The sequence below is a fragment of the Hippopotamus amphibius genome, chromosome 9, assembly GCF_030028045.1.
Source record: "Hippopotamus amphibius kiboko isolate mHipAmp2 chromosome 9, mHipAmp2.hap2, whole genome shotgun sequence".
Classification (NCBI taxonomy): domain Eukaryota; kingdom Metazoa; phylum Chordata; class Mammalia; order Artiodactyla; family Hippopotamidae; genus Hippopotamus; species Hippopotamus amphibius.
Window position 1 is genome coordinate 92,483,500 of NC_080194.1, and position 17,610 is coordinate 92,501,109.

The 17,610-nt window shown below is 37.6% G+C and overlaps 1 protein-coding gene across 8 annotated transcripts in view; it reads left to right on the forward strand.

Annotated features, from left to right (window-relative positions):
- SIK3 (SIK family kinase 3) overlaps positions 1-17,610 on the forward strand; it is a 295,319-nt gene that overhangs the window by 91,345 nt on the left and 186,364 nt on the right. The window contains exon 1 of one of the 8 annotated variants that reach the window (XM_057747820.1): positions 5,609-5,620. The exons of the other annotated variants lie outside the window; for them this stretch is intronic. The gene's annotated coding sequence lies outside the window, so the exon portion shown is untranslated. Of the gene's footprint in view, positions 1-5,608; positions 5,621-17,610 lie in introns of those variants that run through there. 8 annotated transcript variants of the gene reach the window in all.

A 17,610-nucleotide genomic window follows, 5' to 3' on the forward strand; every position in this document is an offset into this window, starting at 1 on the left:
AAGAAATCTGAAACATATGTTCACACAAAAACATATACACAAATGTTCATAGCAGAATTATTCATAATAGCCAAAAAGTGGAAACAACCGAAATACCCGTCAACCGATGAATGGATAAACAAAATGAGGTATTTCCCTACAATGGAATATATCTCGGCCATAAAAAATAATGAAGTACTGGTAACACAGCAACATGGGTGAAGCTTGAAAACATTTTGCTAAGTGAAAGAAGCCAGACACAAAAGGCCACGTATTGTATGATACCACTTATATGAAATGTCCAGAATAGGCAAATCCAAAGAGACAGAGAGTAGATTGGTGGTTGTCAGGAGCTACAGGGGGATGGGAGAGAAGGGAGTGGAGAGTGACTGCTGATGGGTATAGAACTTCTTTTGGGGGTGATGAAAATATTCTGGAATTAGTGGAGATAGTTGTACAATCTTGTAAATATACAAAAAACCATTGAGTTAAGTACTTTAAAAAGGTGAATTTTATTGTATACAAATTATATCTCAAAAAAATGTATTCCCAACTTCCTGTATTAAATTGTGATGTGGTTTGGGGTGTTATCTGGTTTGCCTGTTGTGGTGGAATGTGAGTATAAGGTTACTTACATTTGAGCTCCAAGTGAGGCCAAAGATTAGTGGGAGAGGGGAGTTACTTTGTCAGACCTAAAGCTGGTAACTGTTCAGTGCCCTGTAACCCTAGTGGGCAGAGTAGAAGTAGTAGCAAATGAGATAAGGATGGAATTACCATCTTTTAGAATCCAGACAAATATATTTACACACAGAGAGATCAAGAAGTATTTTAAACAAAGCACATTCTGACCTGTTAAATTCAATAGGCTAAAGTTCTTGCCATTCTGTCTTGGATGTATACCTCACAGATCTTGAGAAATCTGTCTCATAGTGAATTTTTTTTTTTAAGAATTGTATTCAGAAAAATTTTATTAATTAATTAATTTATTTATTTATGGCTGCATTGGGTCTCTGTTGCTGTGCAGAGGCTTTTCTCTAGTTGCGTAGACTGGGGGCTACTCTTTGTTGTGGTGCCTGGGCTTCTTATTGTGGTGGCTTCTCTTGTTGCGGAGCATGGGCTCTAGGTGTGGGGGCTTCAGTAGTTGCAGCACGTGGGTTCAGAAGTTGTGGCTCTCAGGCTCTAGAGCACAGACTCAGTTAGTTGTGGCACATGGGCTTATTTGCTCTGCGGCATGTGGGGTCTTCCCAGACCAGGGATCAAACCTGTGTCCCCTGTATTGGCAGGCAGATTCTTAACTACTGTGCCACCACGGAAGTCCCTCTCATAGTGAATTCTAAGGAAAGTTTTAATAGGCCTTATAGAATTAAAAGTATTTTTATTAATTTTTAAAATGTAAATCAGCTTGAGTTTTCATAAAAGTGTCGAAAATATAATTTTCATCAATGACATGCTTTTTTTTCCTATTTGCTTAAAAGACCTTCTAGTTTTTCTCAACGTCTGTATGTTTGTGGTGTAAAAATCATTATATGTATAGAAGTGGTACCTAGATGGTAGCTGTCTTGATCAATTATTCTTTGGCAGACTGAGCTATATGTATGTTTTAAAAATAAATTACACTGCTGTGTCTGAATAAGACTTTAGTCTTATTTAAATAAGTGTACAAGATATGGGGAAAAATAGGATTTGCCTTATGGCAGGTAATGGACACTGAGTCTTCCTGTCTGCCAGGCATGGTTGTCAGTTTATTGAGTTCCAATAAATGAACCCAGCTGGGTGCTTTAGTGCAGTGATCTTCAGATTGGAGTGCATGTCTAAAGATATCTAGCCTGGATAGTTTTGAGAGTTCTCAGTATTCATTTATACTCTTTCCTGAAATTGACTTATCTGAATACAACACTAGCAAAATCCTCCATCTCTTATCCTACCCTCCCTTTAGTTCTGGGTCTTCTTCTGGTTGACAAAAGAAAAAGCCATACCTTTCACTCATCTTGAACCTCACCTATATATGTTTCTCTGAGGTGTAAAATCCTCCAGGGTTCCAACAAAGGGATAGTTGTAACGCTGGCATCAAGTGTGAAACTTCTCTTGGTTAATATCAAGGTATTATCCTTCTCCATATGTCTTATTAAGAGCTGCATCTCCAAAAAACGAAATTACTTTTTATGGTTAGTTACCCAAATTTATAGTGTATTTGCATTGTTTTCACCAATTGTAACTACTAATAACAGTAATAGGAACTCACTCCAAAAGAAATGCTTTAATAAATAAAAAACAATACGTTACAGGAAAGTATGATAAATTATATTAAAATAAAATACTATGGAAGAAGAATAGAAATATAATTTTGAGGAGAAAAAGAAATAATATAACATTTCATATAGGAAATGAAGATTCTGTTATAGTTTTAAAATGGAAGATGGTGGATATCAAATTGTTCAAGTTTAGAGTTCATTGGATGTATTTAAATTAATGACATAATTGTTTTATTTGTTTAGTTTCCAGTTTTAAAGTGGCCTATATTGATCTATAAAGGAAAGTACAGCCTTTGCAATGATTTAAACTTTTGATAAAAAATTTTCAGTATCAACTTAAAAATATTCAAGGAAGGATTTTTTTTCTTCACAGTTTTATTTTAGGGGGTGTATAAGCAAAACTTTTTGAAGATAATGCTCTAAAGAATGTAGAGGTCAAGAAGAAACGATTTCTGCCCTAAAGAGGCTTTGTAGTTGAGTGATGGAGTGGGGACATATGCACATAATTTGGCTTAAATAAAGCCTTTATTTGGTTGTATTTTGCTGCTTATTTAACATGGACATTGTGCCTCAGTGTTGCATCATGCTTGTTAAAATGACCCTTGAGTAGTGCTTTAGCTCATGTGTGCTCTGTTTCCACATAGGCTATTGTGCAGAACAGAGAGGGACTGTATCTTTTAAAAGACAGATGCATAGGAAAAGTGCCCATTGCACTTAGCTCTGCTGAATGGTCGAGCTGTCTCTCATTGTCTGGTTCCTGTGGTCATAAAGAACATGAGACTGGAGTCAGGAGACCCCACTTCGTGTCCTGACTCTACCCTAGACCATGTGACCTTGGCCAAATCACTTAACACATTTGAACTGTAGTTTCCTTTTATAAAAAAAGTTTAAACTGGATGATGATCTAGCTTAGAAATTAAGAATCATCCGTTTACTCCGTACATTTTTACGCAGTGCCTTAGTTTTGAAAGTGATAGCTGCAGTAAACTTTAAGAAATAGATGCCAGAATAATGGAGCACATTACTTGCTTAACATAATGTTGTAGAGAAGAATAGCCTGCTACTTGTTTTTTATCTGAAGTGTGACTAAGACAGTGTGTTCTACAGCCTGTCAGAAGTGTTGTGGGTCTCACCACTGCCCTTTTTATTGGGGCGGGGGGCGGGGAGGAGAATTTCCTCTCCTTTTTGAGAATTAGAACAAATTTTACACAGGGTTCGTAACTGAGAATCCCAATTTTAGCTTCATGGCAGGGCCTTTAGTGAAAGCCACATTATTGTCATGTTCTAGCGGAATATGAAAATGGATTATGGGTTACAGACATCTTCAGGCTTTGCTCTTTATAGGTCAGAGGCTGAAACCAAGAGAGCAATTACTGTTCACTCTTGTCATGGACTGGGCCTCTGAGATTCTTTATGGAACTAAAGTGAAACTTTCTGGAACAGTTCCACTAGAATGGCTTTCCTGGGGGCTTATGAGGCTTACATACTGAAACGGATACTCTTGTAGTACAAGAATAACTACAAACTGGTGTGGAATTAGGAGTCTGTGGAGAGGAGATGCCACATGCAGTTCTCATTCTCCAAAGTGCCTTGGCTGGTGAACAGAGATTTTTCCCGTCAGTAAGCAGATATTTGGTATATATTGACAGATCGTTTCTAAACAACTTTTGGAATAGAAGACTTTGCTTCTGTTTTGTGTTTTTCGGAGGTTAAGAAGAATAATGAAGTAGGTAGAATTAACTTGTAGTTTAACATGTACAGATATTATCTATTTAACTCCTGTCACCAGTCTTTGTCTCTTATATTTGTTCTTGAGCATCGTCCCCATTGTTTGTGTCCAAGAAAAATAATTGAATAAATTCTTATGGCTGATTCACAGATGTTATTTCCCTTTATTTATTATCCTCAATATTGATACTTAGATTGGACCCTAAAGTTTTTAACTTTTTTTTTTTGGCAGCACAAAATATGGGATGAAGGGATTTAGCTTTAAAGTGATCAGGCTTGGTGCCTTTTGCTGCTGAGTTTTGTATCATCAGATCTCTAGGTCAGCAGTTTACTTTTTGTTTAGTAGTGTGTCTTAGCTGGTCTGAATGAATCATAATTAAAATATAGTCGCCAGGATTCATAATCTTGTCCAAACAGGATTTATATTATAGAGATATACTATGCCTTGCCATGTACGGAATTAGACTGATACAGGTCTGCTGGGATCAGTGGGATAGATTTTTTATAAATACTAACTTATTGTGGAAGCATTTTAATAGGTTTCTTTGTCACCTGCTCAAAAGAGCCTAGAAAGTGAAAATAAACAGAAGCATAATAAAAACAATGGTTATTCAAATTAAAATCTGAAAATCTCTTTCATCTACTTGTTTTTTAATTTGTTATGTAAAAATGAAATGATTGTTTTCTTTGAAAAGCTTCGAGGAATAGAACGATTTTAAAAACAGTTTTGACATTCCTTTGTTCATTGACGAAAACATTGTCTAGAACATCAGCTTAGGACATGTAGCTTCTGATCCAGGTCAATAGATGATATTGCTAAGGTTTGCTGTGGTCATTTGACATAGGTATTTATTGAGCTAGAACTACATGGGGGCAATAGCCTTCAAGTCAGTATACGTGAATTAAGAACTTATGTGCCAGGCACTGTACTGAATACTGAGGACACAAAGGTGAATAAAACATTATTTATATGGGTTTTGTTCTACAAAGGATTTGAAGTGCTGACAGGAAGTAAATATAATAATATTGTAAACTATAACTTAAGTTTGGAACCAGGGAAAATAGAAATTAGATTTGGAGGCCAAAATATGGTTGAATAATAAGACACAGGCCCTATGACCGAGAAGCTCAGTTTAATGTTCATCCTAGTAGCGACATGATACAGAAGCTAAGCTTTGTTATGTTCAAGCTATGTGAAGGCATAATTAGTATGTTTAGCATGATAATGAGGAGTTCCGGCATTTCGGGGGAACTCCCATGAAAATGTCATCTGGAGTTGGTTTTGTAAGTGGTAGTGTTGTTACTATTTAGTTGTGAGTTGAATATAAGATGGATTTCAGTATTATTTTTAAATTTTATTTAAACCTCACTGTGTTGAGGGAACAGTCTAGGAAGCCAAGCTGAGGAGCTGAGGACTGAAGTTTCACTTTATTTTACGTGGTAACAGGTTTTTGTTTATACGATAAATACAAATTTAATATTGAGATGGAAAAAGTAGAAGTGAATTGCTGTTTAGAAATTGCTGTTTCCCTTCTGTTTTTCTTTTAGTTATTAAACTTTCCCTCTCCTTACTTTCTAGAGTTGTTTCATGGCATCTTGGTGGGGCAGGATGTGAGGCTTTTTGCTGAATCAAAACTACTACTGTTTCTCCAGTTTCACAGGTTAGAGAAACTCTGATCAAGTAAATATTTTGTAATTTGAATATAGAGCCTTATTTTGGGGACTCTTGTGGGCATATCTAAGTTTTAAAAGGGAAAAGATTTACTGTTCTAAAGGGATATATAAACAACTTTTTGACAGTAGCTTCAGATTTCATTGGTTCAACAAATATCATTGTTGCACAATACATCATCTTCCACTGTGGTAGCTAAATGAGATACAAAACAGCACTTACACCAACAGTTACTTCCTTATAGAATTTGGGGGCTACTAAGTAAACAGTTCTTTACTTTTTGTAATTAGCTTAGTTTTGTGCCATCATTGAATGGATCTTCTTTTTTCCTTCATGCTGTTGCACTCCACATTTTTAGTTGAACGGAGACAGATATTAATTATTTTAAAGGAGGGCTTGCTCTTACAGCATTTTTGCTAATTGGCTTCCTTAATTACAATGGTTAACCATATTTAGATGAAATCCAACTCAGGAAGAGAGCATAGAGAATTGCATACTTACTGAAAACATTCCGTTAGGGTAGAGGAAAGCCTCCTAGAAGGTAAAATATTTAAAAGTTATTTTAAAGTTTATCCTCATTGTTTTTATTCTTCCTTACGTGTGTTAACTGGACGAAGGTTCCTGATGTGTGGTACTGTTTTGGTAAGGCCCTGTGTTGTGTCCCAAGCACTTCTGATGCAGGTACTGACTTTTAAAACCCAGACTCATGTAGATGTGCATTAAGACACCACTCCAGCCTTCAAGACCATCTGTGTTTCTTTTCTAACCTGTAAGTTGTATTTGCTAGTGCATTTCACATTTCAGCCAGTAGAATCTGAAGAAGGCAGATGGGACCTATAGAACCTGTCTGTCAGTGGGTTTCACCTTCAGGAGGTTGGTAATACCTGCTGAGAGCACTGTGGGTGTAGTGGGAAGGAGTGCTGTGGTGGATGGGCAGTGTCCACTAGGGGTTGGAACAGGGAAACTGCAGCCTCTGCTCTTTCTGTCATTCCTGGTGTCACCTATGTTGAACACATTCTCTGATCATAGTGAGAGCCCAAAGGCTCACGATAATAATTTCAGCAGGGACCTGGGAGAAAGAAAGAGGACAGAGGTATACAGGACAAAAGTGGGCCAGTAAAGGGAAAATTGCATCTGGATAGAAGAATAGAGAATGGTAGATTGGAAAGAAAAGATTTAAAAAACACGAGAGTAGGCATAAACAGGCTCTACCAATCTTTTCTTTTTTGATTAGGAAAGGAAAATACATCTGTGAAATTCTCCGGACACTGTGGGCAAGGAAATTAGAAGTTAATTCAGGTTGTATTGTTGTTGGAGTATACACTTAAAATTTTTGTTGTTCTCAAAGTAGGAAAAAAAAAAAGTATGATACTTCTGGTGCCTCTTTAGTTGGTTTATTTGCCACTTAGGATAAAACAAAATAAGGGAGACTTCCAGAATAGCCTGTGATCTTAGACGGGTCTTTCAAAAAATGATTATAGGGCCGCAAGGTATCTTCTTTCTCTTCTCATGTGATCACATCCCATTTTCCCAGGTATTTAGCATCAGAGTTTTCCAAAATAAATTCTGTAGTGTCCCTCAGTGTTTAAATACATGTTCTGGGAGGAAAAGAATCATTAGGTAAGTTTGGGGACTGATAGGATTCCACAGCAAAATAACAAAATAGTGAACAAAATTAGTCTGTTTCTTTGCTATCGGGCATCTGAGAGTTGTTTTTTTAAAAAAATTAATTAATTAACTGGCTGCATTGGGTCTTCGTTGCTGCACACAGGCTTTCTCTAGTTGCGGCAAGTGGGGGCTGCTCTTCGTTGTGGTGCACAGGCTTCTCATTGCAGTGGTTTCTCTTGTTGTGGAGCAAGGGCTCTAGGTGCACGGGCTTCAGTAGTTGCAGCACGTGGACTCTAGTTGTGGCTTGCGGGCTCTAGATCGCAAGCTCAGTAGTTGTGGTGCACGAGTGTAGTTGTTCTGCGGCATGTGGGATCTTCCCGGACCAGGGCTCGAACCCTTGCCCCCTGCATTGGCAGGCAGATTCTTAACCACTGCACCACCAGGGAAGTCCTGTCTGAGAGTTCTTAAAATACTAGTGTGCCTTGTGAATCCCTGAAGAGAGAAACGGGGTGGAATGTGTAGCTTTTCTCAAATTTAGTTGACCACAGTACAGTTTGAGAAAAGCTAGTATGTATAATTGTGTTATCTGTAAGCCTGGGTTTCTACAGCTCCTCTGACTTGCTTTGCTACTTTTTTTTTTCTCTTTTCCATTTCTCCCGCATCCCTCCCCACCCCTACCCCCCTTGGGGGAATTCTCTGCTCTCTCATTTCCATATGTGTATTCCACTTGAGGGGCATATTAATACTAGTTTACATTTTAAAATATGATAGTATTTATCTGAACTCCTTATTTGAACCTTCAGGTTTCTTGATAATTGGACCCCAATCTTAGCTACATCTTCAGGTTTATTCATCACTGCTCTCCCATGATAATTCATTCCTCACTGGAGCTCAGTTCTTTACTATTTCGTGATTATATTCTGTTCTTGGGATGTTCTCTACCTTTATATTAAGGTCTAGCTGAAGTGCTAGCTTTTCCATGAGACCTCCCCAATCTCTTTAGCTGGAAGTAATCTCTCCTTCCCCGGACATCTGTAGCATTTATTTGCTAACACCTGTGGTGATATTTATAGATTGGCCTGTGGTTATTTCTGCAGGTGCTGTATAAGCTTGCAAAGAGCGGGCATACCACACCATACAACCTGTATCGTCCATAGCTCCTCGCTTCGCTGTCCCCCACACAGAGCAGTGATACAGGCTAACATTTATTGTTTACCAGGTGCCAGGCATTGTTCTAAATTCTTTATGTGATTAATCCTTTACTGCAGTCCTGTAGGTATCCCCGTTTTATAGATGAGGCAACTAAGGCAGTGAGAGGTAGGGTAAATTACTCAGAGTCATATACTGTTAGCGATGGAACCAGGATTTGAACCTAAGCAATCTCATGCTCTTAATCACGACACAGCACTGCTTCCCATAGCAGGTGCTCAGTGAGTATGTGACTGAATGAATGCGTGAATGAAGGAGCCAGCCAGGCTTTGGAGAAGAGGCCCATCAGCAGTGTGTTGAGGCTGTAAGTTACTTTCCTTATCACCTTTCTGAAGTTGACATTCATGTAAGCCATGTAAGAAGTTCTAAATGACTAAGAACAGTAAGCAGGAGTTCAGGTGGGTTGAGGGAGTGGTAGAGATGAGTGTATGGGGAGATGCAGGATTTTATGTACAGCCAAGAAGATTCAGTGCTTGGCTAGAAACCACTCCATTCCTTGCGGAGGGAACAGCGGTGCGTCCCGGCTTTGGAGTCTGAAGACCAGTGTGGCACTTTCAGCTCCCGAATTTACTAGTTTGGTAAGTTTCTTAACTGTTCTAAACCTCAGTTTTCTCCTCTGTAAAATAACAGTAGCTACTTCATTCGTGGCTTTGTGAGAATTAAACCAGATAATCATGGAAAGCACTTAGCATGGTGCCCCGTATATATTAAGTGCTCAACTGATGTTACTTATAGAACAGGAAGCTTTACTTAGTGTAAAAACTAGCTGCTTCTCTTGTTTAAAAAGAAAAAAAATGCCCTTTGAACTTAGACCTTCAGATTTCAAAGTATTACATAAATCTATTTTTTATGATTTTTCTTTTTTTTCTTCTCTAATTCACATTATTTTATTTTCTGATGTTCTCTATTTCATGGCAAGTAAGCGAGCACTACACTAGGAGCTCAAAGCACTAGGTTCCCATATTTTTCTTATTCAGTAAGTTCACTTTTTGTAGGAGATGCTGGCTGTGTTACTCAGCTTGTGGCTCTAGCCATTGGTCAGAGATTTTCACTGCCTCTTTTGATAAACATAAAAATCTCATGCCTTATCACTTTTTGTAGTATTTTGAAATAATTACAAAATTGCTTTATGTTTTAAATAAAAATACATTCTTAAAAATTACCAAATAAAACTGTCTGAGAAGAGGAAACATTTCTATTTATGATATGCAGTAAGACTTCTAGTGTACATTGCACCTACAGACATCGTACATTAATGGCAAGCCTGTCTTAAACTGAGAATATTTGTTCTGAATATTTTCTCATTGTTGAGCTTTATTTTCGGTGTTTGTAATATGAAGACAGTGGGTATCTTTTTATTTATCAAATAACATTTATTTTGTTAATTATGCTTTTTCTTTTAAAACTGCACCCTCAGGAGTCACCTTCGTGTGCTGAGAATTGCTGTAGTCTTGATGTGGAGCTGAGGTGATTCTGATCTGAGAGATTCTGCGTGAATGTGCGGGATATTTCAAAGAATCTTAGCTTTGATTCATGTATAGGGAAGAAATATGAGATTATTAGGAGTGGAGATGAGAAGATAAAGATAAGAGGAGTGGAGAGTCATTGCAAATAAAGAACCTTGTAATTTATTCTAAACTGGAGCCAGGGGTGTGTAGATTTGTCTATAAATTATTAAAGTTGGTGTTCTGTGAAATTTTGAGTGGTTCTTTGTTTAGTTGAGCAGGTTCAGCTGAGGTTGAGAAAACAGGAAGATTGTGCTTGGAAGGGGAAAAGGTTGTCTTTAGGCCGCATTAGGTCAATAATCTTATGAGAGTCCCCAGACAGGATGTTTCTGTTTTTAAAAATATTGTCTGATATGTAAATTCACATATCTGGTGTAAATTATTCTGGCTAAGGTTTCTGCTTTCTTTTGATTCAGAAATAAGACAAAACGGATCTCGGCCATAGAACACACAGCAAAAAAGGAAAATCATAAAACTTTTTGGAACTTGTTAAGTGGTATGATTTCTTGATGTATTCAGCATTTGAAAAACGATGTGAAAACAGAGGAAAGGTATTTAGCAATAGGAATTAACTTGTTTTTTGGCAAGGAAACCAGGCAGTGTTTGAATCACCGGCTCTGTGGTGGTTCTGTTGTTTTGTGTGCCTTTTTTTTTTTTCTTCCCCTTTTGCTTGGTTGTCATGCCTTTTACAGTTTCTTCCTTGGAAGATGTCTCTTTATCTAGGGCAATTACCCTACTGACCCAGGAGGCAAGTTCAAAGCAAGCAGTTGTTTTGTTTAACCAGAACTTCATTTACAGCTGGTCCTAAGCTGAGTCGCTGAAGTTTGTTTTACCCAGTTTAGGTCTTGACGCTCGCTTTATCATTTGGGAGTGGCAGGAACCTGGAAATCAGTTCCATTTCTCTTCCATCCTCATTTATATTAGCTGCTTAATGCTGACAAAAGGTGTCAGATCCACCTACTTCCAAAGTTGCCTCCTTCATCAGGATGAGAGTACAGGCTGCAGTGCCCCGAGTGCCCTTCCTGGTTCTAAGAACTTCTGCCTGTTACCTCGCTTAAATGCTTCTCAGCCTTAGGGAAGCTTTCTGTTTATTCTGGCCCAGGTGATCCATTCCCTCCTTTGAACTCAGCCTAATTGTCTCTGAGTCCTGTAGCAATCAATCTTGTTTTGCTTTGTGTTATCTCTTGTAGTTGACTTTTGTTGTTAATGTTAAGCTGCTTGAGGACAAGAGCTGTTGTTAATTTACTATTCCCACACATCTTACAGTGACTCTTGATTTTTCCCTGAATGTACCCTGGGAAGTTTTCTTGCCTCTCAGAGGGCAAGAGGATCCTTGAGAACATTTCATAAGAACTTTCAGAATCTTTCAGACTTTTCAGTTGGTGCGGTGTTTGCCTATGGCCTTGATGAAAGCAGTTTTCCCCCTTCCAACAGACACGACCAAGATAGTGGGTAAAGACGAGGCACCCAGATCTTCCTAAGTTAATACTTACCTTGAGTAGTTTTTTGGTTTGACTTGTTAGTATCCTTTACTTAAGTTTAATTTTCACCACCAAGTATTTTAAAGACAAAAACAGATATTGTACAGTACTTAGGTTTGGGGGCAGGTAAACAAGCAAACATTTAAAATTAAGATCTTGCATGACTAGTTAATATTGTATAAAACATGTTCTAATTTTGCTGTGTTCACTCTGTAACATTAGAAATGAATGACCTGGTTGATAAGGTGCTCTGAGTTTCTTTTAAGGGATTTATTTCTTAATAAATCTTAAAATCTTAAAAGGAATCTGCATATTTTTATATAATACCCCAACTTTCATCATTGCCTTGTTGGAAGCTCTGTTTTGCTAAGGAGTCATTTAATATATTTTCCATGCTGACCTTGGCTCGGTGGCATGTAACAGTTCTAAAGGGACTAACAGTACATTAATGCGAGTTGCCTGTGATAACATCATAACAATAGATATGTCAAGTTTTGTTTGGGGAGAAAAGTCTAAAATTCTACTTTCTTTTTTTTTTGGCACACGGGTTTAGTTGCTCTGTGGCATGTGGGATCTTCCTGGAGCAGGGATCGAACCCATGTCCTCTGCATTGGCAGGCGGATTCTTAACCACTGCGCCACCTAGGAAGACCTAAAATTCTACTTTAAAGGAACTGTTCTGAGCTCTTGAGAGGATATAGTTTGATCTTAATTTGTTCTTTTCTTCTCTCTAACAAATTGTGGGGAAAACACAGACCTTGAGTTATTTCCTAAAATATTTCCCATGATGGTTACTGCCGTAGGTTCCCAGGCTTTTTGTCTTCAGGAGCTCTGACTCCTCTCTCAGTGCAGTCAGAAGGCTGCCTCTTCTGTAAGTACAGCCAGAGTGGGCCTCCAGAGCTGTGTGTGAGCCCCTGCACCCAGGAATTGTGCCCATAGCATCCATATTTCCACATTTCCTTTTGTTACGGTTATTTTTTTCTGAGGACCGTTTGCAAAATATCTCCATACCACAATATCTCAACTTTCAGGAAAACACAGCTTACATATTCTTTGTGTTTTTACGAGAAACAGTTTATTACTTACATTATTATTTTTGAAAAATTTACTTCCTATTTCTATCTTGTACAAAAACAATGGACCTTGGATTTTAGGGATGTACAGTTACCATACTGTGAGTGGGGTCGTGGAGAATAATTGATTTTGACGTTATTAAAAATTTAAATTGTGGTAAAATACATGTAATATCGTTTTAATTTTTATTTTTCCCTTTTAATTTTGTGTTTTTTTCTTTATTGTTTCCCTTCTCTTACTGAAAGCATTTCTCTCATCGGAGCCTCACACACCTTCCTTATTTATGATTGTCTTGTTACTCACAGAGAGGAAAATAATTCATTGTTTTTTTTCCCCAAAACATTTTTTGAGATATTTTTATTCTTTTGAAAACAGATTCTCCCAGGAGCATCCAGTTTTGAGCTTGGATGAGTTAGCACTGTTATCTATATCAGATATTTTATAAGTTAAGTGTAAGACTTCTGATTGGGTTGGTTTCTCAAAGAACATTTTTATTGCCAAAATTTCTGTCCTGAGCTCTTTGACCTAGTCTGAGGTTTTGTAAATGAATTTTTATCTGGAGCCCTAATGAGTGTGAAACTGATAAATTAGTATAAATCTATTTGTAAGTTTGCTGAATTTTAAAGAAAGGCAGTCTATGTTTGATGAGTTTTGTGGAGCTCTAGGTTATTTCTGTGTTTTGTTTTGATTGCACAGTGTAAGAAAAATCCTGGTTTACACAGAAAGGTGCTTGTTAATGGTAACAAGTTCTTAGAATACCTTGCCTAACGACAACAACCACGACAATGCCAGCAACAACAATGGCATCTGACATTTTTGAGCACCCAGCACTAGACTCCTGGTAAGAGCTTTATGTGTGTTGATTTACACACAGGTTGTTACTTTTATCTCTACTTAACAAATGAAAAACTTGAGGCAAGTGAGTTAGGTAACTAATACAAAGTTTACAGATAGTGAATAAGTGGCAGAGCTAAGCTCATATCTGGTGCCCTTAACCACTGTGCTGTGTTTGTATTGCTCTGAAAACGTTTCAGTTAATCTGCTGTAGAAGTGTTAAAATGGAGTAACGGGAAATTCTAATTTCCAAGTAGAATCACGGATATTCTTTAATTCGTACTTGTTCAGTTTGGAGTGCTTCTTGAGAAAGTTTCTTGGCTAATTTAAATATTCATTGTGTGTTTGAAAATATTATCAGTCATTAAAAAAAAAAAAAGAATCCTCATTGCCTGTCTTTGTCTTTTATTTACTCAAAATTTTAAAACAAATAAATTTTGTATGTTCAACTCAGACTTTGTCTTAATTTTTTCATCGGCATTACTTGCTCAGTGGCATTGCAGTCTTGCTTGGCAGAATTAAAGTATTAGCAGGATGCACCAGCTGGTGCAGCTGTGTTGTAATTGAGAGACGCTAAAGGAGTTTCTTGGTAATGAAAAGTAAAAAAAGCAAGTTTTTGTTTTGGGGGGGAGGGCTTTATTTGAACTATTTAGAGTAGAATTTGCCTTTAGATAACTAACAGATTTCACAAATGAAAGAAGAGATTCTGGAACTCATTATATAGTTATGAATAACTCTGTGAAGTCTGAAATTTACAGACCATGCCTTAATAGATTGATAGTTTGAGTCATACTGGCATCTTCCTAACAGCTCGTGCTTGTCTGTAGAACATGCCATTCTTACTTAAACTGTACTTAGGTAATAGTTTTTATAAGAGCTACTACTTCTGCAGTTTTTCCTGTCATTGTTTTATTACCACTGGTACATATCTCATTATGTTTTAACCAGCTTATTTGAGGGCCTACTAAAAAGTTATCTAAATATTACTTAATTTTTTCCCTCCTATCGTGCATGATGTTTTCCAAATAAACCCTTTGCATCATTACTTGCACGAACATATCATTTAAAAAAAATTGAGATTTTCAACATTCATGTTCTTGCCTAAAGTGTAAAGATTTCACATAATTTTAGCCTTCAGTTATTCAAGTAGTGTAGATACTTTTCTCGTCTCTTGTTTTCAAATAATAGTTATAATTATATTTAAACAGTAGTGTATTCCTCCAATAAACTTCTTTATATTGTTAGTAGTATAGGATTTAATAACGTTTTCCTCCAGAGTGCGCGCTAGTTCCTCATGTTCTGTGTAGTAACTTACCTTGAACAATGCTGTGGTATTTTCATTGTTAGATTTAAACTTTGTTTGAATGCTTCCCCCCCAATAACATTAAGCTTTCTTTTTATGCTACTCTAGCCCCTCCCCCCCCAACAAACTGTGTTATAACTTGACAATGATCATAAAGCTGTTTCGTAAGGTTTAACATCACTAAACGTATTAAGGAGTTGAGATATATATGTATATTTTTGCTGTAAAAGGTGACCTCCAGTGACAAATAGCTATTACCTTATTTACTGTTACGAGAGTCTTTCATTTCATATACTATTATCAGTGTGTTTGATAACGGTTGAAGAATTGGTTGCTATTGGTTTCTTTTTTTTTTTTTTACACTTTAAATATATGCAGTTTATTGTATGTCAATTATATCTCAATAAAAGTTCTAAAAAAATAAAATAGTATTCATCTACATCACTGAGGTTTTTGGTGTCCCCTGAAACGTTGTACCTGAAGCCAGAGCCCCATCACCTCTCCCCGTTCCTGGTCCTGCTGCCGGGCCTGTCTTGGGTAGGACGTGGAGTCCCTTGGCCGGGCATCCTCCACGATGCCACCCTGGGGGCAGCCCTGAGAGTCACGGCCCCGGGAAGCCTTCCCGCCAGCTCGCAGCGCGTGAAGAGAGCTCTTCGGGCTTCGCAAAGAGGCTTGTGGCAGGCAGGGTGCTTCCACTGCCCGCAGCCGCCTGTGCACCGGCTGCGGCCTGGGACAGCCCCTTGCACCCATGTGGGTGTCCAGGGGACACTGAGGTGGCAGTGCAGAGAGGGGAAGGACCCGGTTTTCGACGGCCTCCCTGAAGCCTTTCCCCCAGGACTTCATGAATGACTTATTTATATTTGTAAGGAGGTATAGTTGATTTTTTTTTTTAAATTATTTTTTGGGGGGTTCACCAAGTTCAATCATGTTTTTATACACACATCCCCGTATTCCCTCCCTCCCTTGACTCCCCCCCAACCCTCCCTTGAGCTATTGGTTTCTAATACTTATTGTCAGTTTGCCTTGAGCCTGACAAATCTTGTTACATCCATTATTAGATATTTTTCTTTTTTTTTTTGCCTGCTTTCTGCATTGGGTCTTAGTTGCTGTGTGTGGGCTTTCTCTAGTTGCGGTGAGTGGGCTACTGTTCTCGGCAGTGCGCACTTCTTGCGGTGGCTTCTCGTTGCACAGCATGAGCTCTAGGCTCGCGGGCTTCAGTAGTTGTGGCTCATGGGCTCTAAAGCGCAGGCTCAGTAGTTGTAGCGCACAGGCTTAGTTGCTCCGCGGCATGTGTGGTCTTCCTGGACCAAGGATTGAACCCGTGTCCCCTGCATTGGCAGGTGGATTCTTAACCATTGCACCACCAGGGAAGTCCCTAGATATTTTTCTTAAATCTCAGAATTTTAATCATATTTTGGTATGGTTTTGATATGGTTCATTGATATGTTTCATTAATCATTTTACTGTATCACATTGTTATTGAAGAAGTATTGAAAGCTTATGATAATGCTATCATAAATATAAAAGTAGGGCAAGAAGGACCCAAACCTTCACATTACAGGTTCACTTATTTTGTGACAGTCATGTTATGTCATCTGGAGCATGTGCTGAGGCAGTGTTGCCTGACAGTTAATGGAGTGCAGCATATGTGTGTGCTTGTACCATTTTATGTAAGTGGATATATACAGTCCTGAGTAAGAAGAAGAACAGCAAACACCAGTGCACAACTACAGTCTTTCTAATCAAGGGCATATTTGAAAGAATTTCACATTCAGCACATGGACAGAAATGGCTGGAGAAGCCTTATTTTGAGTCCTGCACAAAAGCAAATTAACCTGGTACGTGAAATTGCCTGGAGCTTGTCTCCATTTTATTAAAATTGGCGTGTAACACATCTGTGTGCATCTTTGTTATTGAAATCTTAAAAATAGTTACAGTTTATTTAATAAATGAAAGTAATGTAAATGTTTGCTAAAGCCCTGGTACTTTTTGGACATATTTTGAAAACCACTCTCCTTAGATAACTAGTTCTAAGCCTAGTCATTGTCTAAATTCGGAGAGAATAAGGTCTTCACTAATGAGGCAGAATTTCTTCCCTGCATTAACTTGACTTAGAATGTATTTGAGAGAAATTACATTATTATTGATATTATCAGCCGGAGCATGGGTTTTGGCTGTACGAATGAGTTAATTATTTAAACATAACTAAAGAGGTGAATTCTTTAAACTTGTACCTTATTTCTCATCCCATGAAACAAGGTTCTTTCTTGTAAACCAGCGTTAAAGGACATTGGCAAAAATGTGTAGCTGCACTCAGCAATACTGGACATGGATGAGAACTGTCCTCTTTTAGGTAGAAAGTCTTTAGCATCTGTATCAGGAGTTTGAATATCATATAAGACTGATGCTGAAGTTCTCCATTAAAAGAGCCGACCTGAGCAGTGTTGGCACAGGAGCTTCCTTTTGTTTAGAATGGGGTTTTAATTTATTTATGGTGTCAAGGATTTTCTTTATCATCTGCAGAATTAAAAAATATTCATCAGATATGGTGGATTGCTTTATGAGTAAGTGAAATCTCAATTATATATTTATTGATGTGTGAGAAGTATGGAACATGTAATCATTAAAAGGCCCTCTGTAGGCCTTGAAGTATCTACATTTTATATGTTAATGCTATTAATGCTTCTTTTATTATATCGATGGCTAGATATTCTATATAGTGAATACTACTGGTAAACGAATCTTAATTATATACCCTATGGTTTAAAAAAAATGTAGATTATAGCCCCAAATTTGAAACAACCAACAGATAAATTAAGTGGTGGCACAGTCATACAAAGAATTTTGTATGATTTCAATAAAATAAATTTGGAAAGATAAACTTGAATCTCAGAAACATTATGTTGAATAAAAAAATTCAGACACAATAGGCTACATGCTGTATGATTCCATTTATCTGAATAGTG